This window comes from Dufourea novaeangliae, unplaced genomic scaffold, assembly GCF_001272555.1.
Source record: "Dufourea novaeangliae isolate 0120121106 unplaced genomic scaffold, ASM127255v1 scaffold25, whole genome shotgun sequence".
Lineage (NCBI taxonomy): Eukaryota > Metazoa > Arthropoda > Insecta > Hymenoptera > Halictidae > Dufourea > Dufourea novaeangliae.
In genome coordinates, this window is record NW_015373901.1 from 862,962 (window position 1) to 887,350 (window position 24,389).

Consider the following 24,389-nt stretch of genomic DNA (forward strand, 5'->3'; position numbering starts at 1 on the left):
CCTTATTCCGCCGGTGCTTCGTCTTTTCCGCAATCAGGAAATAAAATTCTCTTCACTTTACTGGTCCGCGGACGTAACGAGACTACAATCGATTCGTTTCGCATTCCGCCGAGAGCTTTTCGGTTATACTTATCCTCAAATATTATACGTGTTTCCCTGCCATTATGTTCTTTTTTTCTTTTGCCTTGTGAGCAGAATCGTCGTGCTAGGATTATCCGTATTGACGTCCTTTCGAGTGACTGAAGATCGCAGAGACTAAAGGAATGCACGATGACAATTAAACGATAAAACTGTTAGGTTTGGCTCTTGATTTGGATTGTACGGACCAAGTGTATCGAGTACTTTATCCGATTGCCTTTTGTGTCCCTTACAGAAGAAGACGACCGAGATTGGGGTCGACTGTTCGTGTCAGTTTCACGCACATGCTCGCGGCGTTTCGATGAAGAGGACTTTCGTTCGTCTGTGAACGTAATCACGTGACTTTCGCAGGGCACTGTCTTTCAGCGAATCAATTCGCGATTTTACTGTTAAAAGCAGCGCGTTCGCCCAAGCAATGAACTCGGCAAAGCGTTCTGCGATACTCTTACGATAAGGTAATGTTTATTCCTGAGAGTATTAAGTTTACATTCTACTATATCAATATACATAGCTGTTTGCCAACATTTTATGTATTATTAGACCAAAACAAAGATTAATGACAGATGTTTAATTCAAGATGTACTTTCATCTTCTAAAGAAATACCTACAAGTATATGTATACGCTCCATAATTAAGAGATTTTATCATTGTAGGAAAAGAAAAGAAAGAAAATCTATTTTCTCCCCTATGGTTTTCGATTTGTGCCAGGTAGCAATGAAATAAAGAGGTGCACTGCCACGTAAACAGTAACAACACTCCTGAACCTTACAACATATGCTGTACATAAAATTTTGTATTCTGTTCGGTCTGTTCGCCATGTTTCGCTCTGATCGTTCTCGAATCTCTTTCTGCCTCCATTTTAATCGCTTCCTCACACTATATCCTTGCTTAACAATTTTCTTTCGTTCCCAGACAAATTTCCGCCACGCGCATATAAAATCATCAATTCGTCCCAAGCACTCGGAACCCATAAACAGAACACTCAGTCAACCTCTTCATTCGCACCTAAATCTCAATCAGATTAGTCCCAAACATTCTCCGGTTTCAATCACCAAAAATTTACATTTACTACAAACATTCAGACACACGTTACAATCTACATACATTATTTAATATGTTCAAGGCGAAGGCACTGATGTTTGTGTCCTATTATCTGTTCAATTGAAATTTTTAACATTAAAATTGACGAAAATACCAAGTTTGTTGCCGAGAAAACTTTCACCGAAATATGATATTCTAACCAGCGGCATCTTGTGTGTTCTCGATGATCCTGCAACCAAGAAGACTAACACGGCGCACCGAGTCTCCCCGGGCTGCTAAGCGCCGCCAACCGAGAAAAGATTCATGGGGGCCATTATTCACAAACGATTTAGCGCCAGAATAATGAATACAGCGATCTATACGGGTAGCGGCGCAGACGGAAAAGGGTCAGAGGTTGGGCCAACGCGGGAGTAAACGCGGCAAAGTCGAAAGCAGCCCTCGCGAACTCTTTTCTAACTATTCTCTATAAACATTTGAAAGGCTGCCCGGAAAGTCTTTCCCTTGGCGGACTGCCACATTAAAAATTCCTTGTGTCTGGTCGCTTGAACTTGTGTCGATATTCATGGGAACAACACTTTGTGGTTAAAAAAGAAAGGGTCTCCTACTTTAAGGGGCATATATTACTCACAGACAGGAGCAAAAAATGTCTAATCAACATAAGTCCTAAAATTAATTCTTTGAAAAAATGATAGACAGATGCTCCATGTGTTATCCCTTCCATTTCAATACAAAAATCACATCTGTGGATCAGAGAACGACGTACATTTTCAAATATTCCTTTTGCGTCCCGTACTGCCTGTTGCCACACAACCTTGAATTAATGTATGAACTTCTAAACCGATTCTTTCTGTTTAGTTGCCATATATTGCTAAAAGACTCGCGATATCGAACGCTCAGACATATAAGAGTTGATTTTACACCGAAAGAATTGATTTTAAGATCTATGTCGATTAGACTATAAACCCCTAAAAAACTTAGAACCTTTTCCTGTATAAAATCTTGTAACGATAAGACAACCACTGAAGAGGTAAGTCATCAACTACATAAATTCTTGTAACGATAAGACATAAATGAAGAGGATCATCGTCACGCAAATCCTTCTGTCGTCGTTTTCTCACGCAGAATTTCAATTTCACACGGTCGTAAAGGTATCGATCTCGCCCCATCGTAGATCGGACGATTAGATAGGCTAAGGTAATCCATAAAATTTCACCGAGCGCAACTGTAATACGCGGCTCGGCTGTAGGATTTGTCCGGAGTCAGGCGCACAGTATAAATCAAGCCGCGCGCTATTGTACCAGCGCTGAGAGTTCCGTAGTGGTCTCTCGCTACGTGCACCGGCCGCACAGCAAATATTTTATCCCCCGCGAATTAGCATAGATTTCAGGTATCATCGAATGGGAAGGCGTAATCGCTGGAAAGGTTTATCTGCGATCTTGGATCCGCGCGACCGCACCGAAGTCACGGCGCGGGACTGCTCGAGCTATATCGTCGTTCTAAATTTATAAACGAAAGAAAATGAGAACTGGTGCAGGTATCACGCTGAAAACTATCACTAATCTTTTCTCACGGTTGAAATCAAACCGCGCGAAGAAAATTAATTGTCGTTGTGGGGCGAGCTTACGTGTGACGAGATATTCGATATTCCTTTGCATTAGAATATTCATGAGTCAAGGTTACGAATCAACACCACGGAAATTCTAATTGACGTATGTATATGAGAAATTAAACGACTTAATAGTACAATACATTTATATACCGAATTTTGCTAGATAATTTCTTTTCTTATTAACATCATACAACGAAATTGCGAACGAATTTAATTTATGTATCGATTTCTGTTGCATTATTTGGCTTCTTTTGTAGTGAGAACCAACTTTATACGGGGTGGATCGCGAAATGTGATCAGCTTAGATTATTCTACTGCTAGCTGTTCGATTAAAAATTTTGTTCGATATTTAACCATCAGTCCAGACGTCATAAATAGAACTAAACAGTCAAGTCTTAACCGTTCGCGTGAGTGTATTACATATTTTCTTAAACTTTCGATCAAACAGCTGGCAGTAGAATAATCTAAGGTGATCAAGTTTCATGGTCCACCCTGTATATGTACATATTTTTCTAGAGATCCAAAATGTTAATTTTCAGACTGACGTTTTTAAGAAACTATGATTTTTCGGAATTATAAAATTTGATAGGCTGGAAAAGAAGTACCGTAACAAATCTTGATTCGCCGAAATAACGGAAGACTAAAAAAAAATCAATTTTTCTACTCGATCATAAAGTATCATGAATACACATCGAACAAATTAACAAGTCTGACGTTTATTATCATTTACATTGCGCCCCGACTACGAACGTTCCTATGAATACATTCCCGATTAAAAGCATCGCAAATAATAACAGTGCCCGGAAGCCTACCAATACAGAACGACGGTAACGTCAAAAAGGAGGAATAATGGAATGTAAATTGCTAAATACGCGCTGTTGATTTATCCATCTATCATCGGTTAATACAATGAAATGTGCCTCGACGGTGGCGGAAAAACAATTCGAATACGGGTGTGATTCGATGCATAATCTGTTGGAATCCGTATACACAACACTGTTTTAAAGAAACACCCACATATATGAGATTCATTCTAATACTTGCGCCGCGTAAAAGAACAGCTGCGAAAATATGGCTAACGAATAAATTTCACGCTGCTTTCAGGAAATTCGTACGGAACCCGTTAGATGTCTAACCACACATCGTTTCGAAACGATGAAAAGTATTTCCTTCTTTCTTTTTTATATTTATAGTTCCATCGCTGCCACGTCGTTGATTCCGTTTTAAGGGAAATGCCTTAAATCCTCGTGGATAGTGTGTGAAAAAGAGACAGAACGATATTTACGACCGTCGGTAAGATAAAATCGATTTCCCCGTCAGTTCGGCGGTTACGCGACTGGACAGTCCAACATCTTTTCAGCAATGTCTCTCCTTCCCCTCATAAATGAGTCAGCTTACCACTCCAGCCCCTAAATCAGAAATAAAAACGGGGTCCGGTTGCGAGGCATCGGTTTTGCCAACCGTCGAGAAAACCACACGATGTTATCACTTACAATCGGGTATCCAGAAATATTCGCGGAAAGTTATACAGTAAAATCTCAATGAGTGCTCGAACACTCCAAAGCACTGACAAGAATAGGTCTGCATTTGTGACGCTGACTGTTTAATGAGGTTTAGCGGTGATAGAGTTTGAAATTCTTAAGCCAATGATATTTGTTTCAGTCTCATATGGCCATTAGTTTATTAAATATGTAACGTTCAGTGCCGTGGAGTCTTCGAACACTCATCGAGGATTTATTGTAGTGGGCGGTAACTGGGGAACATCATTCCGGAATTATACGGATTTATTCAAAGTGGCTCCCGCCCCCCACTCCGCGGAGCTCCAGGCCTGAAGCCCGGGCGGGCGTGGCGATGTGAATTTATTATAAGTAGACAAAACGCGGAAACGTGATTCGCGTCGGGGCCGGTGAAACTAAAATCAAAACTTTATCGTATTGGATTACGTGGAAAAGTTGTGCAATGTAAATAGAGGAATGCAAATCTAGTGATGATGAGACACCGAAACTGAAAGTCGTAATCATTTATTCGACGAAACTTCTGAAACGTCTATAGATAAAACGTATCTTGGGGACAAAGAAAATATTCAACGATGTTTCATGGTGAATACGTGCCGCGATCGTTGGAACAATATTTTCTACTGAATGAATGTAAAGCACCGAAACTACATATACATACCTACATACTTTAATTCAAAATATTAAGTTGATTAAAAAGTAACGTCGGATTTCTGCAACAGGTGATATTTTTTTGTTTTTCAATACAAAACATTGCTCCTAACCAATAAAATATGTGCTTACACATATTCTGAAAACAGACACTTCAACGGGTGATTCATAAAAAAAACAATCGGTACCTTGTTTTGATAATCAGCAATGAGAAGGTGTACTTTCGAGGAATTATGATTTCTTATTTTACGTCAGCCAGTCGCAGTAAACCCGGAGACCTCAGCCGGGTTTAGTAGACGTTAATAATCCAATCAGGAGGCTCTCATAAAAAGAGTGCTAAAAATCAATCCCAACCAGAATAAACACCCCAGTTCCAAAAGTCACGAACTCCGCACTGCAGTGTCGTTCCAGATAAATGCTTCGAAGAATCCGATGCTGAAATACACCCAATCCTCGAGAGCGCAATAATCAAGGAATGCCTTCGAATTTTTTCACGCACACACCCCTGGGACAGATTCTCTTCCTCGACGCGCCATAAACGGGGGTCTCGAACTCGGGGCCCGTAACACCGCAATGCGTGAAAGGGAACAGAACTTGCACCTGCAATCCTACCGCCACGTACCAGTTTCAAAGTTCCGAAACTACAATTCGAAAATAATTAAAGATGTCGGACGCGAAAAGGAGCAGAATGAGATTAGTTCGGGAGATCCGGGGGAACACGTCGAGATATAAATTCATTAGAAGACGCTCAGAGGGAAAAAGAAGAAGAAGAAGAAGAAGCAAAAATCTCCCAGGACCATAGGTAGCTAGATGCAGCGTGGCTGCATTCTGACAGTGACGTATACGAACCACGGCCACGGTGGTCAGAACCGAAATTGTTTCGAAGTAAATAGCGCGGAGAGAGGGTGAAGTCTCGTGGCTGGTAAATTGCATCTACCCGGCACTTTAGAGGCGATATCCACCTGCCAGACGCCTCTTCTCGTTTAGAGCTCGCGGACCATTTCGCGATTCGTTTTGGTGAACGGATGACCGCTCCACGTCCGGTCTGCGATATGTACAGAGTGTCAAGAAATTATATATCGCGGCTATACACCATAGCCGGATTCTAGACCTTCCGTTTGGTGGAGATTGAGGTAAAAACATTACTACAAAATTAACCTTGACTTTGAATTTGAAGGTCACATTTTTTTATCATTACATTATATTCTACTATTATAAATTCAAAGTGAATGAAACTTCAACATCATTTTCCACGACTACAATTGTGTTCCGATACATGGTTATCTGTCAGACTTTTCATCCTCACCATGTGTAGCATATAATGCAATGATAAACAAATTTCACCTTCAAATTCAAGGTCAAGGTTAATTTTGCAGCAGCGTTATTCCCTCAACCTCCACCAAATGTAAGGTGTAGAATTCGGTTATGGTAGCCGCGACATGTAATTTCTTGACACCCTATACCCACATTCAAAGGGCCACGCACTCACTTTTATACGATGCTAATGCATGGTATTCGCGGGCAGTCGCGAACCAACGTTCGCTGGAATTTTACATTCGTGCATTAATTCGCCGAAAAAAAAAAAAGTTACTTTGAGCAATCTGGCGCCAGTCACCGCTCCGTGAATCAGATTACGCGAGACATTCCGCGGACACTGGGCACACAAATGAGGATGGTGTGCGTCTAACACGGTTGAAAGTAGAAATTATTGGCTCGTACTATTAATACCTCTGTGCTGTACGTTTGTCGAGTACAGAAGTAAATTGGAATTAAAGTTACATGTGATGGGGAGTGTCCGATTATTCTTGAAAAATGTAGTTCTGAATCTTAACGAACATATTCGGTTGGGCCTTGCAGAACTTTCTACCAGCTGTTGATCAGTTTTCCGATTCCATCGCGGAAGACACGGTGGTGCCTTGGAGGTAACAAATTCGTTAATGAATTTTCATGTTGGCTACTGAAATAAAGATAAGTTACGAAACAGAGTCTCTGTTTTTAACTCGCTTAAACCAATATCTCTGCGTGTCTCTCGGTAGATACTATACCTGTACCATGAATAGAATATTTTGAATTATTAACCCGTTGTGTGTTTTGTGATTGCTATAATATTTGTAAAATCTTTTTTTCCGTGCGGAGATTTGAACGTAACAAAACCTTTACTTTAAAACAACGAAGTCTAAAACACGATCGATGATATGCTTCAGAAGAAAAACTGATATTTTCTACGTCACGCAAAGATAACGCAGTATGTAGATTTTTCATCGTCTAAAAACTAAACAAATATGCGCGTATTAGACTCAAGTGAAATTCATACTTCCACACGTTATTTACATCGCTTGTGAATTGATATTGTTCATTAAAATGAAAAAGATATTCCATCCAGGAATCGCTTCAGCTCTACCCTTAAAGAGATACCCCACGAAATGGCCTACTGTACCGTATTCCCCGGCATAAATATGGTAGGTGAGCACGAAGCTGCAACGGCGAAGATTCGAATTTTCGTCGTTTATACATTCATATTTCATTTCCATCCTTCTCCATTTCTCGCTCGCTTAAGGCGCAACTGCACGGCGCTTCGTCCCCCGCGTAAATGAATAGGACTGCTCTTTATTGCACTCAGCGCGTTGACGCGTATGATTTACGCGTAATACGTCGGTACCATTTACATCCCTCGCGGAGAGAGGGAGAGAGTAATTTGTACAGAAAGCTGCAGAGCGATACAGCAATGCGGCGCGCTGCTGGCGCGGCTTGCGAGAGGATGCATCGCCGTGAGCGCTAACGTTGAATCAAATATGTATTAAGGACGGGGAACGAGTATTAGCCCGAGGCAGATACGACTGATTAAACCTTAACCGTACCAAAATATCACTAATCGACGATGGTTTCTGCTGATACGCAGGCTCGTGCATCAGATGATTGTTTTAATTATATGCCGTTAGGTGTATTCTCGGCTGTTCCCTCGTGAGAATTGTTTCCAAGTCAACTCAACAACCGTAATTTTGCTAATCGTTCCTCGCGGGATAATGAAGAGGATTGTTGATGTCTTCTGCTTTCGACTACCTAGGCTGTACTCTAATGGAATTGTTAACTAAATCAGTGACTATCAGCAACTACTCAGTAACTATGAGTATCTAATTAATAGCGACCAGTGGCTAATCAGTGGCTGATATTGATTCATTTGCTAGAACGTCGTTAGTGTCGTATTTAATAAAAATTGTTTATCATACCGCAGAAATTGCTTACACGTGACAAGCTAAAGTAGTGGTTCACATTCGACAACCTTCCCCTATTTTTATAAACACCTGCAATCTAATAACAGTGTATATCATCGTTTTTCAAGATCCTACAAATCTGTCACCGAATTAAAACTTTATTACAAAAGGTATTGAATTATTTGTCAGTACACATAATACGATAGAACGGCCTGACATGTTTATTCGCGTAAGTTCGACAACGATTTCAGATTTCTGGCAGCACAGAACCGAAAGTTCTCAATACAAAAGGCAAGCCGAAAGAAGCTGCCAAGAGCATTGTGGGTAGGTCGGAAACTGGAACAGGAAAGATTAAACTCGCGGAAACTCCCCCGAAACGATTAATCTGATCCGGGCAGCGGCAATGCAGACAAAACTAACGCGGCTATAATTGCCGCGACACCGACGCACGTGAACTATGGAGAATCGGAGAATGTCCTTCCGTACCCCCGCGCGCACGAGTGAACCGTGAACCCGCAATCGGAATCGCGATGTCTCCTTCAACGGCGAAATAGTAGCCGAGCAGAAATTCTCTGAGAGCCGTGCAACTAAACAGGTGTATTGTCATATCAGACGTTCCGGGCGCAATGCGAAAGGAGTACCTACGGGGACATCGTGACATGACAGGTGAGAGACAACCGGAATTAATTTGGTAAACCCAAACGAAGAGGGGGGGGGGGCTAATCGTCTCTAAAATGACTACATTTCATGGAAACCTCTACAAAGTGATCTAACAACGAGAAAAATCGAACGTTTTAGAAGTACAGTAAACCATCGACGACTGTTCGAAGGATCGTTTTTTTTTTTTAAAAATGCTTTATTTTAGAGATATTTGACACCTTCCGGGACTTTTAGAGGACCATGTAGAATGACTTAAATAGAATTGAAAATATGGAATATTTCATGCGTCACTGTTATGTAGAACGTTAAATACTGAAGGTATGCAGAGAAGAGTAAAAGAAAATTAATGGTTACTTAATGTTTTACGGAATTAGAAAACTTATCTGTAATTACGCGAAATCAGATACGACAGCGAAAGTAATTGTTATTTAATGACACCATTCTGCTTTTGTCGCTGTGTTATAATGAAGTTGAGAACTTGCCCACGATACGGTTTCCGCGATTTTGCAGCCGCGACGACTACATATAACGACGTAAGAAACTTTAACTAGACTCCTTAAAGTCCCTTTGTCCGCCAGACTTGTCGGTACTCTCGGTCACTTTGTAACTGGTACATGACATTCTATCACCCACATTTCTAACAGTACAATAAGTATAGAATAAACCTTTTTCAACGCGGCTTCGGTATCGAATTTATGGAAATTATTATATCGAATGTACAATTATGTGACTATATCTGACTATATCAGATCAAAATAATAATCACAGATACACTGTAACAATTTACTTGATCTAAACTGCATACATTTTTTCTGAGGGTGTAACTGCTCAAATACGTTTTACCAATATATGTAGTAAAAATTTAAGGTACAAGTAACCCCCATAATAACCAATGGTTAGGTTCCTAAAAATTGTCGTGTTATTCAAATTCATATTATACGAAACAAAGAACTAGTATATAGGTACGTACAAACAAAAACAGTATTAGCTTCCAGAAATAAACAGAACTACACTATAGTAAATCCTCGATGAATGTTCGAAGACCCTTCAGCACTGACCAGGAGAGGTCCGCGGGTGTAACGTTGATTTTTTAATGAGGTTTACCACGGTGATAGAGCTTGGAATTCTGAAGCCAATACTATTTGTTTCAACCGTATATGACCATTAGTTTATAAAATATTTAATGTTCACTGCCGAGGTGCCTTCAAGCACACATCGAGGATTTACTGTATTCTATCCAATTCTTTAACCGTGTTATATTAATACCGTCTTTATTCGGGTGTTTCCCCAATTCCCTAAACGTGTTAGAACGAAACCGTATTATGGGAATGCCGTGTTATACTGGAGTTACCTGTATACAATGAAGATTGTAATCCAAGGGTTGGTTTAACGTCTACTCGGTTGGTACTCATCGATCCCGGTTAAACTATCCGCTGCAAGCCTGAAACTGGAAGTGTCTACATCCCTCGGCGCGACTAAATAATTGTCTCATTAGTTCGCGCATGCAACAACAACAGACGGGTTACGAGTCCTTGGTTCCAGTCATCAGTTAGATCGTCGCGTTTCGACGATCACTCGCCTCGTCGCATCCTTAAGGGGGTATTCTACTAGCCGACAAAAATCGATTTTCCTTCTCCTTCATTTTCTTATAGTTTGGAGTCTTGAAAATGTGTTCCTGAAGCATAATGGCGAAATTCATAAAATTGTCAGAACTATAAAAGAATAGAGGTCAACGGGTCTACACCACATGAAAACTTTAAACGCGTTTTTCTTAAAACGGTATTTTGGAAAATGGTTGCCACATATTTCAAATTCTACTTGACCGATCAGAATTGAACCAAAATATTTTTCCTTTTTTAATTTCACAGCCCGAAAAGGACTAAAAAAATCGCAAGAATCGATACTTCATTTTTTTAAAAACTTTAATGTTTCAACCCAAATTTGAAAAAATAAAAAGATTTAACAAATTCGCATGTCACAGTAGAATACCCCCTTGAAGGAACAGTCCCGTGGCGTGAACCGAAATATCGCGACTAATGAAACTTCGATTTCGAATCTACGACATTCGATTTGGCCAAGTCAAAGGGGGTCCATTTTTGGCTGAATTATTGGACAACGTCCAAATTAACTGTTTCACCACACCTCCGGGTTGGCCCGATCCACGAGAGACTTTTCCCAACTATTAACCCGCGGCTCACGAATCTCGCGACGTGACATCGCGGCTGGTTAAATTGTTCGTTACGCGATCCGTTTCTACGGATTTTCACCGTTTTTCGCTGTATCGTCGAAATTCGTTAATTGTCCGCGCATTTGGACGCTCGGTGCATGGGAGCGTTGGATTCTCGTTCAGCACCCAGGAAGAAGAAACGTAACTCTTGTTTACGACGTTCATAACAGGAGAGAAGAGGATGAATATTCATGAAGACGGGGACCAGTACATCAAGGGAACACCAATTGCGGTTTCAGTACCAGCGTTTCACGTCTGCACGCGTGTATTTAACTTAACGAGCCGGTGCACCCGGCAATTTCTACGTGTCTGACTCCATTCCACGGAAATTAACTGCCTTGGCACCGAAGATCTAAGACCAAATGAACTTCGCCGGGTGTAGAAAAGCAATCAACTGGATAATAAAATCGTTCGTATGACGTTCAATTGTGTTTTCGATATCTCAAACGAGTTTAATTAATACGACACTTGCATTCACAGCGACAGAATTTCCAAGTCAGTACCATGGACTCTAAGGGCGTAGGCAAACGTTCAATGAAAAGGGACTATCTGTCGAAGAATCGAGAAGATTCCAGTGTATGTACGTTTAGCCATTTCTAGCGGCGCAAGTGTCCCTGAAAGAAGAATGGCGAGAACCGTGGAAACAAGAGGATCGGAAAGAGTACATACGTGGAAAAGTCGTCGATTCGTCGAATGGTGGAAAACTGGGTGCCAGTGCTGACTTGGCAGATCATCTCTCCTCCAATGACATATCGTTCCGTGAAGATTGTAACACGAGATCCCCGGCACCGATTGTAATCATTGCCACGGAAAACAGGAGAAATACAGGAATGGCTGGGGGAAATTGGAAATGCTTCGCGTGACATTTTCCGGGTTTCCTTTCTACAGAACTATCCCCCCGCTGTGACGCTGCGCGCAAGTTACCTTGCTGCATCCTCTGTCACAGGGGAGGACCAGCATTACCATTCCGTTGAAATCAAGGCTATAGCGTCTCGGTACCTACGGGCGGCACAAGGTATACATATATCTCTGTTCGGGGCTTGATTCTCTGAGCAAACTGCCTTGCCTTTGTCGTGGTTCTCGTATTTCTAATCTGGAAACGTTGCTCGTGACTCTTCGTTACTGCCAAAGGACTGTCGCTGATGAATTCGTAATGAAAATCAAATCTTGCGACAGAACATGGAACGATTGCGATAATGCTACCTTCTTAAACCTCTTGTGGCAGTGCTTGAGTCTATATTGACCCAGATTTGCAAAGAGTTTATCTAAACGCTTCGTTTATGATTATTAACTGAGGTACGACGGATGCATTGGATGCGTTGAAAAAACTGCCTTTTAAAATTACTTTTATAATGTATATCACAATTATAAATCGTTCTGAAGTTCACTCATATGCAGAAGATTGACATCAAAGAAAAAATAACTCGATGAATACTGATTGTAGGAAGAAATAGCTTCTATACTGTTCGATGTTATAATCGCTACGTACTCTTTGATGTATCGCAGCGAAAGCCTTTTGGGGAGTATGTTTCGACGTTTAGTGGGATTCCAGCGAGCTTCATTAGGGATCTAATCAAATGCGTCATCAAAGTCCTTTGGTGATGAAACATGGGAATAGATCGCCAAGAAGACATGACATCCACTTGGAACTCTCAAACACTATTAACAGCGAACATGATATACGAAAGCGAACGATTATTATCTTCTATTTAATGAATTTACTACTAAACTATGCGCATTACCTATAAATTTATCTGTATTCGCTAACTGGTCTTTTAAAATTTCTAATTCACACATACATCTACAGTATGCATAACCGTGAGAACTTCATAGCCTTACATGCCCTAAAACTAACAAGATTCATATTTTTAAAGGTGTCCCTATTTTTTCATGACCGACAAACTAACATTCATTCCTCTGAAGTATTCTACTGCTTATACTACTCTTCAGTATTGAACGATTTTTTCACACAGAACTGATGTCATAATTTTCAAGAAATAATGACCTACACAATACATTCATCTCTTTGAAGTATTCATTGAATCCGCGAAAAGGTTTGCAAGATATTAAATACATGCTTTATTATTGAACAATTCTTTCACACGAAGCAGAGAATATAGTTTTGCAAGAAATAAGGACCTAAATAATACCGACATAATCGTTCTAAACGAAAATTCGGTTCGTCGCGTATGCGGCAGAAGGAAGTGTAAAGCCGCAGGACTGCAGTCAAATTTAACGGCCCCATATCTCATACGACGCTACCGTTCCAATCGTTGTACCAAGCCCCAACACCAACGAGGACCCGTGCACGTGAAAAGGAGCACTCGCGTGTGTGCATCCACTGCAATGGAGTGCAATACGACTTGACCGGTAACCAATGATCCTATGACGCTTTTCTTGACTCGTAAAGCCCAGCCAAGAGGCAAACAACGCGAATGCTTCCAAAAATTACTCCTCTTGAACTTTATCGTCTATGAAGCCGGTCATATCCGTATGATTTCCAGCAGTGATGCAAGCAAAATATTTTTCGAGACATATAATTTCGGAAATATAAACAGAAACGTACGCTTTCTGTACCTATGTAGATCTACATTGGAATCGTAAAAATGTTTCAAAGGTAGACGTATATCGTTCGTAATATGTATATGTATAGGTACTTGCGTTCCTCTATGTTAATAGCAACTGTTACGCGCTGTTTGTAAAGTTTCTTTGTAATGTGAATATTTCTTTGGAATGTACGATTCTATGATGCTTGTCTCCTACCTGTGTGTTTTCGTGTGGGACGATACGTAACATCTGTGATGATTTCGATGTTGTACCCCAGTAATTGGTCGCACTCACCTGTAACAGAATACGGAAATTGTTTTGTTAATTACGAATATATTATTTCGGTCGAATAGTTCAGGCATACACATTAGAACAGGTTACATAATCATGAAGTCAGAGTTCGAGCAGAGCACACACAGAATTTTCAAACTCGATAAATTTATGTATTAAAAGACATTTACATTTTTTATCAAATTTTGCTACACTCTTCGATAATTTACGGTTTTAATATTGTCAATTACTATATTACATTTTCATTAAAAATTAGTTGTATAATTAACAAAGGCACAGTATCGTGTACTGCTCGTAGAAAACGTGAAAACTTTTCATTCAGAAGCAGATTTTTACGCAGTAACGTACTATTAAGTACCCAGCGAACGAACTTTCCACGGAAGGCGGAGGAAATTAAGATGGAATTTTGCGACATAAGTTATTAAGACAGCAATATCAACACAAAGGAAGCAACGATCCTCTTACAGCGTGGAATAACTTCATCCCTGACCTATTTTCATCGTTTATGAGGTTGCACGAAGTGAATCCATCGGAGGATGGCGTCAAAGGAGAACGACGTTATATCCGGGTGAGAGGTAATGAGATCTTTCTTCCCGATTGTTCCGGAAATGGACGACTGAGGAACAAGGGAGAAATCACGGGCGACTGCCTCGATTCACCTTTGAATATACTCGGTCGTTTTTCAGAAATCACAGTTTTCCTTTTACTCCATTTTCAAATAAATAACATCGCCTCCATTAGTAATGACCCGTTTCCGTTTCATTTTAAGAAAACAGTGAAGCAAAAGTCTTGTAAAAATGGCAATTGAATCGAATTTAATTTTCTTCATTTTGATACAAATTCAAAACGCATCGAAATAATTTAAAAATTAAATTCAAAGACTATGAACCAAATTTCCTTATTATATAATTAACATATAAGGTGTCCTTGAGCGAACAGTATCATGAATTGTTTGAGCGTAAGGGCTACAATAGAAAATACTGGACAAGAAGAAGTCCTAAGAGAGAACCTCACTTCGTAAATGTTTCAAAGTGATTCTGTTCGAATACTGAACACGAGACGTCACTCTTGACCTACATCGGACCATTATGAAACTATAGAATACGAATTTATGGATCCCCAACGTTACCTGTACAGCGGAGGACGAAGTAATTAGGTCTGTGGTCTTATAATTTCCTCAAAAATAGAAGACGGAGACGGAAGACAATCGACAGCCAAATACCGAAAAAAGCCTGTAAAAAGTAGCTCCTATTCTTGTTCAGTACGAGTGTTGTGTAAACAATCATTTAAATACATCATTTAGATCTAATTAATTTTTCTTAATTATGTACTGCCATCTCTTTCATTCAATTCGCAATAATTTTTGTTCTTAACCGAGACCTTCTTCTTGAATCCTAAAAAAAGAAATGCAATATAACTTCAACTTTTTCAACTCAAAATAAATCTACTACAGAATTCATATCCCAGTATGTAAGAAATTATCTCAATGATACCAAGTACCACAACCACCTCTAATACCTCAATAAATCTTTCCTATTCGGCAAAACCTAGCTTCCAATAAAAACATGATACACACAAATCCATTCCACTTCCTTTTTGTAAGGTAAAATTTCAAAGTGAGTTTAAGACAAAAAGTCAATAGTAGATACTCTATAAATTACGAACCATAAAAAATGGTAGCGTAACATACATGTTACATTTTCAGTATTCAATAGGAGAAGGAGACGTCATTTACGGTTCGTGTGAGACACGTGTAATATGCAAAACGTAAAAACGACGCGGGAAAGAAACTTATGAAGTTTGCTTTGCGGGATTCTGGGGATTATTCCAGCGTACGTCGAACCGCTGGCGTTTTAACCTTTTGCACAAAGATCACGTACAAAAACGATCAGAGAATTGGCCCCAGGTCGACCACATATCCTGGAAAGATAATCGAATAGATCTTGGCGAAGTTCAAAAATTTATTCGTCCCCCGGGACAAGTACTTCATTAAACTTAACTTATTTCACGTGTCGTCGTGAATTTCCTTGCTCCGCTAAGCGTGTCGTTAATTCCGTCTACGTCAAACCTGTGGAATATAAAAATATTTCGGATAATATTCGCCGGGGAAGAATTCTCCTGAAATTCCGACTGTTCGTCGGTTGTTATCCCTGGTACACCGAATTCTGGTTCTCCAAACTCGATTCCGGAGTTGCCAGTAGTTGCACAACAAATTCCATTTACGGGTGGAGTTATAAATACGACTACCCTAGAAGAACAGACATCCACTAAACTGCGAACCACAGTCTGACTGGTAAATCTAAGCAGAAAAACAGAATTTACCATCTCAAGAATTACCGTGACTAAGACAAGGTGTTAAGGTGCCCTATAAGAGTTGTGCATATATAAGAACGTATAGATGAAATGAAAATGTTCATTACTGACGTGGAGATATGAAATAAATTTCAAGTGCTACCACTGGATTTATGAAATTCCATCTTTATAGTCACACCGCTCAGATCTTTCAACGTAATTATAGAGAGCGGTTGATACGTTTCACTGGCGAACAACACAATTTTACCATCTTCCCTTTTTTAACTTTGTTAACTGGATACCATATTCTTATTTGTTCTCAAAGTATTAATATAAAAAATGTTGTGTAAAAATATTATATAGCAACAGAACTTACACAAGAATGATAGAACTTAGAAAGAATAGAAAGCACAGAACTTGTATGTATGTATACATATGTAGAAACAACAAAACTCAGAGACAACAAGATTCTATGTAAGTTCTATGCTGTCTGTTATTTCTAAGCTCTACTGGTTCTATGTAAATCCTTTGCTCCCTATTGTTTCTATCTAAGTAACTTCTATGATTTCTATTGTTTCTAAGTTCTGTTGTTTCTATGTAAGTTCTATGCTTTCTTTCTAAATTGTATTGATCAAAAGTTATCCACTAATTGGTAAAATTGCAAAGACAATATCTAGTCTAACAACTGACGTCGTTTGTTCCTGATAGCACATACCGATCGGATAGAATAAACTGATTAGAACTACAAATTTCAGCCAAAGAATTAAACGTTTGCCTTCTGCGGCACCGGGAAACGAAACAAAGCGCAGCCTAAAAAGCAGGTTGCCGCGAGAACGCATCCGCGCCATTGGAAAGAAATATTTTAATACCCCCCGGCCCGTTAACCCCCCGGAGCGCTATTAAATCCGCCGATGCGAAGACGTGAAAGAAAGAGGGCGCGGGTGTAAAGGGGTGAGCTTTGCGTGCTTTCACGGTAAAAAATTCACCGTGTAATGAAGAGTGCAGAAAACATTCACGGTACACCGCCGGGTAAAAGCAATTCGAAGGTTTTTCCTTTCGGAACAAAAGAATTTGAGCATGCGAGAACCTGATAATAGGTATTGTGTTTTTTTCTCGATAGTTACAATAAACGCCTAATTATCCTTTGCTCTCTGAAACCTTTCGGCGCGTATCGATAATCAACACTAGACGGTTTTTGTAGAATGTTTAGTGAGCAATTATTCTCTGAGAAAGTATACAATCGATTCCTGAAAAGGTATTGTTTTTTTCTGAAAGGAGGAAATATAATGTAAAGAAAGAAGTACGGTAGAAAGACAGTATTTATCTTGAGGAATAAAGAGGGTCTGGTTGTGCTTGGTCTAGAATTCTTCCTCCAATCTTGGAGTAATTAACTATGCCGACTTCTTATCTAACCGCATCTTGTTCCAAGATGCAGAACGAAGGTTCTTATCTCCCTATCTTCATTCTTGCCTACGAATGGAAAGTAGAATACTTATGAACGAGTGGGAGGAAGCAAGGGAAAAGTAAGCCATGAGCCAATGAAATGATCGCAAATTCGTGTCCATTGCTCTCTATAATAGCGTTGTCAGTCCCATGTGATGCAACGTTTTCTATTATTTCTGCTTATGAAATGATATTACAATTTATTGGGAGAATTCTAACATCCACTATCTAGTGGATCATAGTGTTTCGCATAATTTGTGTCAGCATCTACTAAGGTCAGTATGACCTTCGACTTTGCAAAAACTGTACTTGGTTTCGGACCGCTATCTTGCTTAAAGTAATGTAGCACTATTAGCATTCTAACGTGCGCTTCTTACGTCTCCGTAAATAGTCCAAGTGTTGAGTTTAATTAAATCCTGGGAATCGCTGATCAATTTTCCCTTAGAGAGAGAGAGACAGAAGCTCGTTGTTGTACAGGTCTCAGCCAAGCCCGGGCGAATTCGAAATTCAATTACAGAGAGTAACAAAAACAGGGCGAACGTGCGAAGAAAACAATCGATTATCCTATATCCGATGATACGGAGAAGGAAAGGTGTGGTAATTGTATATGTAACTGGGTCTTTCCTCATGCATGTATCAATGACTTCGAGGGAACGTTTAATTTTAAATTCGATTATATGGAACGCCTCGTATACAGAACACTTTTACACCCGTCGAACGATATCAATTTCAATCACGATCCAGTTTAATTCAATACGTTTGATTGCGTTTCGCAGCGAACAAGGTAGTAATTAATAGAAAATATCTTTTCCATTCAACGTAAAATTGTTTGTTAAATAAAATTAAATGTCAGTCGATATTTTCTCGTTTATTGAACTTTCGGTGCCCCAATTTTAAAAAAATCCGTGTAAGTAATCATATCGTAGTACACAGTTTGAAAATTATGATAATGTAAAGTAAACTGATCAATAATCGTGGTTTTACTCTTTCTTATTATTTTATTGGTAGCTCTATCCGCCCTCTAAGGGAACTTCGAAACGATTTCTACGTAGCTCGCTTTGTCACGATAATTATCAGTAAACTGTGGATTTTATACATTTATACCGTACCTAATTTTCAAAAATTCACTATAGTAAAGAATTTCATAAATTGTAGTGAAGGTTTCAATTTATGTGGCACTTGATAGAACCTTTGATACAGTAAAGAAATTTCGACTTGTTTCTAGTTTTCATAAATAAAATTTTAAAGATTGATATTTTCATAAAGACCCTGACACTAATTATCAGAATACCCTTAGTACAGTAGAACACCAATTACCGACTATCAATTATCAGAAACGCCGATCGCCCCAGATATCAATTATCAGAACACAGAACAAATAACGGATGTTATCTGAAATAATTAGGTTAAAAAAAACACGGGAAAACATATGTTTCGTCTATTTTTGTTGAAGAAAATAATGACAAACCTGAAGAAATGGTCACTAAGTGCCGTTCAAATGTTCATTTGTATTATTAAGCGATTCTCCATGCAATAAACATCAATGTTTCAAAATTACTTCGCTTCAAATTGTTTTACGATATATATACATATTAAACTTTGCTTTCCTCGAACCGATTACCCGAAAACCCGCTTATTCCAAGGAATTCGTCTTCCAATTATATAGTTCTCATAATCGATGTTCTACAGTACAGCTCTAATTCATTCATTCCCACGGTTAAGACCCATACACCACAAATCCGTGTGAATCCCTAAATTCTTCAATTCATCTTCCAGCTAATAAAATTTTGCACCCGACAGCTTTCAACAGCTACTTACGCAAACACCGTTTTATCTCATACCAAGGTGCAAACAGACCAGCAAGAGGTAAACCGAATAACGCCTAGGTCGACCAGGCAAAAGTCGTCGTTACACAAAAATAGTTCCATTATCCCGAGCGGCGGAACGTTGACTTTCATCCCGCCTCCATTGCGGGGTGAAAAAGTAAATTCCTATTCTTCCCGGGCATCGAGGTGAGACGGGGACGAGCGTAGACAAGCCGAACCAGGGGACGAGGCAACCGCATTTACAACGGATAAAAGATAAATGCGTGGAAGGAAAGGTTCGCGAAGTTTGAAAGTGCCGCTTTCCATGCGGAAATGTATTTACGAGGGTGGAGAGACGGTGGAGGCAGGGTCGAGGAAATAGAAGGAAAAGAAAAACGATGACGGGAAGACGGCGGCGCGAGAGGAAGCCAAAGGAACCCGGTAGGGCCAAGGGAAGCCAAACGCGCAAGAAGGCAGAGAACAAGAAAGAGGCAGATCGATGCAGCGGGCTCGTGGCAAAAACCGTCCGTCGTTCGCTCAGAAGCGATGGAAAAATAGAGAAATGTCCCTATCTAGGTCCAACCTTGTGCCCTCCTTTCTACCGTCCCCTTCGACCGCCACCTCTCTTCCGTCCTCCTTCAGACGGTAACCACAAGTGGCCTGGCTGCCGGCGTTACTTCATTATCGCGACGAGAGAAAAGCCGCCACCGCCACTGGTCTAAAGTGAATCGCATCTCTCTAATTAAATTTTTGTCGCCGGCGAACGAGCGACGCGAGCCGCTCGTTTACACCGTGGCGCGACTCTCGTCAACAAACAGATGTAGGCTGCCACCGACTGTTTGGATTGCTCTGGGACCGAGCCACGTATCTCGACCGAGACGCCGCGGCCTCGAGTCGTTGGACTGACTTCCGCGGAAGTCAAAGATGTCGAATATTGGAGATTTTATCGGATTTTATGATTCTGTTGCAACTGCCATACGAACAACAATGAGTTTATTATACTGGGCGTCGTCTACGTACTGAAGTAGGATGACTTATTATTACTGGTATTGATGATTTCCTCACACGAATGTCTATATAATAACATTACTATTGACACTTTTTAGAAACAGTTTGTTCGCGGACCCACCACCAGATGTGCAGTTCAGTCAGGAACGAAAACCCGGTTCATGGTTATGTAAAATAGGTGATTACAAAAGCGTTCGAGAGCCCATTCAGTTAAAAGGAACACTACAACAAACTCTTAACCGATAACACGTAGTACGGATGTAAAAGATTCAAGCCTGGCGGAGAGTTCGTTAAGTATGCCCGCAATGAGCACCGTAAATCCAGATAAAAATATACAGAGCGCAATAAACGTCCTTACTGTTGGACTCGGTGTGCAGGTAACCGTAAACCGCATTTTACGCATGCACATCGAGTGTGCATTTACCCAACAACATTTTTATACCATCTAGTTCTCGTATCGAACAGTATCGTTGCTAATAATCGTCGAAGTATATCTTCACAACTGATCAGTTTTCGTGTTACTATCACGAGAACTCAACGAGAGCAAGTTTTATCGTTACTTACTTCGTGAACGACTTTCTCCATTACCTACATTTTCCGAGCTAACGAATATACATAATTTCTACGTTAAAATTGCCTCATCTATGATGCAATTAAATGTAATCAAGCGGTTTCGAATTCGACGTTGATAAAATAGCGGCCGTAGGAATTCGCGGGCGATATCAGTTATACGAAAATGTGGCGCAAGGTTACGCGGACCGTCTGCCAACTATGTAAAAGCGCGTATTAATCGTTTTAACGACAGAAATACAGAAAGCTCGTCTCGGTCAGGATTCTCCGAGCAAGGAACTGGGATCGCGATCGTTTGTTCGTCGAGCGTAACCGAACAATGTCAGACAAATTTATAATTTTGATCCCCCCCCCCTAATTTTCTGCTTTGATGCTTGTCCGTGACACAATAATCGGTCGTGTCGGGGCGGCCACGCGAACCACCGCGGGCCAACAAGGAAGACAGTGACGAATGGAGGTTAAAAGAGGTGGACGAGAGAGAAAGAGGCCGTCACACGAACGAACGAACGAACCAGCAGCGGGAGGCACCTTGCTACTCGAGTTTATTTCTGAACACCCTGAGGACGACGTCACACGATCACCAGAATAGCGGGATCTACGTCATGTCTGGGTAACACCGAGCGAATTTTCGAAGACAAACGCGCAGAAGGAGGAAGAAAACGCGAGAGAGGAAACAACTGGACGAAACGAGGACGGAATAGGAGACACGGTCGCTCGGTAGGTAGCGATGGGCTGGTGATCGAATCAAACATCCTCGAACATAAGCCAAGTGTATTCCACGATGGAACAAAATTTGAAAATTTCACAAGACTCAATTGGTTGGTTTCGAACGTAATGAATGAACTTGTTTCGGAGATTTCAAGGTCAGCGTCATCCTTTTACATAGTACCATATACAGTAAAGTCTCTATACTTGGCAATCACGTAACTACTCTATACAGTAAATCATCAATGAGTGTTCGAACACTCCTCGGTACTGAGTGTTCAGACGTCAGCCCCACCACTGGACACTTGACGTTTGAGTTAATTAACTTTAGTTAATTAACTTGGGTTAATTAACTTTAATTCTACGAGCTACTTCACTGGCTAACTCTTCCGAAAGTTCGAGGTGTCAGCTGCTCGGGAACACCGACGGGAACTCGGTGATGAGCGCACCCAAACCCGAAAAGAATTTAAGTCGATAGACGTAGCTCCGGTTATTGCCAATCCATTCGTCAAACACTGTCTGGGATTTTCTGCTATGCTAATGCAACAGGCGCGAGGAGCTGTCTCGAACTTTTAATGATGCCAATTTATTCGACCAATTCTGTCTGGAATCTTACATCGCGACGGTCAAGTCACCAGGTGCCGGTCGAGAAGTTTACTATTGCCAATTTTTATCAGACTAATCCTGGGTCTTGGGATTTTCCATTATGTTAATCCGACTGTCGAGAGTCTAAGTTTTTTACAAAGTGCCAATCTGTTCCGGTGAAATGTGTTGAAAATTTTTAGCTCGAGCCGCTCGGTGGTTGTTTTGAATTTCACCGCGGCTGTGAATTTCTGTATTCGCTGTTCGTTATGTTAATTTGTGTTTCGAAGCGTTTACTTAACTGTCTACAAACTTCTAAGATTTGTATTATTTTAAAATATGATTTTGTTGAAAGCTGCATTCTTTATGCTGACTATGGAATCTTCGTCGTGGTGAGTTCATATCGATATCTGAAATTCTTCCTATCCAAATTTCTAATTACGTCATTGTGATAATAGAATCCCCCCAAAATATTTGTTATGCTAATCTACTTATCGAGTTCTCGCTGAGAATCTATATATATCTCGTATGTTTGTCAGACCATGTACAGAGAACATGTTAATTTATTCATGGAATTCTGTTTCAAATTTTAGACTCCCGCTCACCGAGTCGGTGGATATTAAGATCACTTTATCGAGTTGATTCATCATTCGTCGAACAGTGCAGATCTTTTAATAAGCATAGTTATATCCAGTGAATCAGAAAACATTCGAAGGAAATTCAATTCTCCTATGAAGTTTTTGTATACGGATCAATTAGCAAAGGTTATCCAATTATTTTTCATTGTTAACTTAATGAATTTCTTATAACAGATTCTATCATCCAAAAGCACAAACTTACAGTTTATACTGAAGTGTAATTTTTCACATTAAAAGAAGCAAGAAAAATGTTTATGGAATTCAAAAATTGATACAGTTTAAGTACATGTAGTAATCAGGACTTGATTTCCATATGAGACACGAAAAAGGAGAGTACACCACAAATTGGTGCTTAACGAACTTTCTGTGTCGAATAAGAATTTTAAGCCACTGTCCTGAGTTCACATCCAAATTACATCAACCCAAGGTCGAAAGATCCGAATCACACCAACCTAGGATCGAAAAAGGACCTCTTGACTCTGAAGTGGTGTGACTGGGATCTCTGGAGCCTGGGTTCGTCTGATTCAGATCTCCTGGTCCTAGTTTACCCTAATTCGAGTCTGGTAACACAGGATTGATCATGGGATAACCAGGACTCAAATGTTAAATTGGGTGTTTTGATCTTTAATTCATTTCACTGAAATATTACGATTCTATAAGAATATAATTACTGTTTACATATTAAGCTTTGCATAATAACCCTCATACAAACCTCAGGACCTTGTTTGGCAGTATACTTTCTGCAGGTAGAAAACTATCACTTTCAATTCATATCACCCCGAAATCTTAACACAGTTCACTAGAGTGCAATAAAACGTTAAGTAGCATCGCAGCAGATTTAAGTTTACAAATAGTTAATTAAATTCCAGGTGTCTAACTCTTCCTTGAAGGCCACTGCTATTATCGAATCATACATCTAACAGATTATGAGAAACATTCCGCTGGTTCAGATATTTGCTAATTAATTATCTACTATGACATTCGGGATTGCCACTCCAATCTGCAACAAATTCCAGGGAATCTGATACGACGTTATAGTGAATCGTGTAAATCACGAGTGAGCATAGAAAGGGCAATAGAAATCACATAACTACTTGCATTAATAGCTAACCCAGTGGAACGCAATTTCGCGTATCTGAAATGCCCGTAAATCGTGGTCTGGGAATAATCGATCCATTCTTGCTATGGAATATTATGGTTTGACTTATTACATTTATGTGCCTTTAGGATACAATGCCTTCATTATTTAAAGCAACTGTCACTGCGATATTGCTCCAAATTTGCTACGTAACAAATACAGAAGATATCCGCCATTTTTTTAAACTTTATCAAATGTCGTAATTCGAGTTACTTCATTCATAGGTGTTGATATTAAGTAAACTCTTGATTCAATAGCATACTAGCATTAGTGTTGAAAACATTCTCAACTCCACGAAAATACAATTTTTTTAAATGT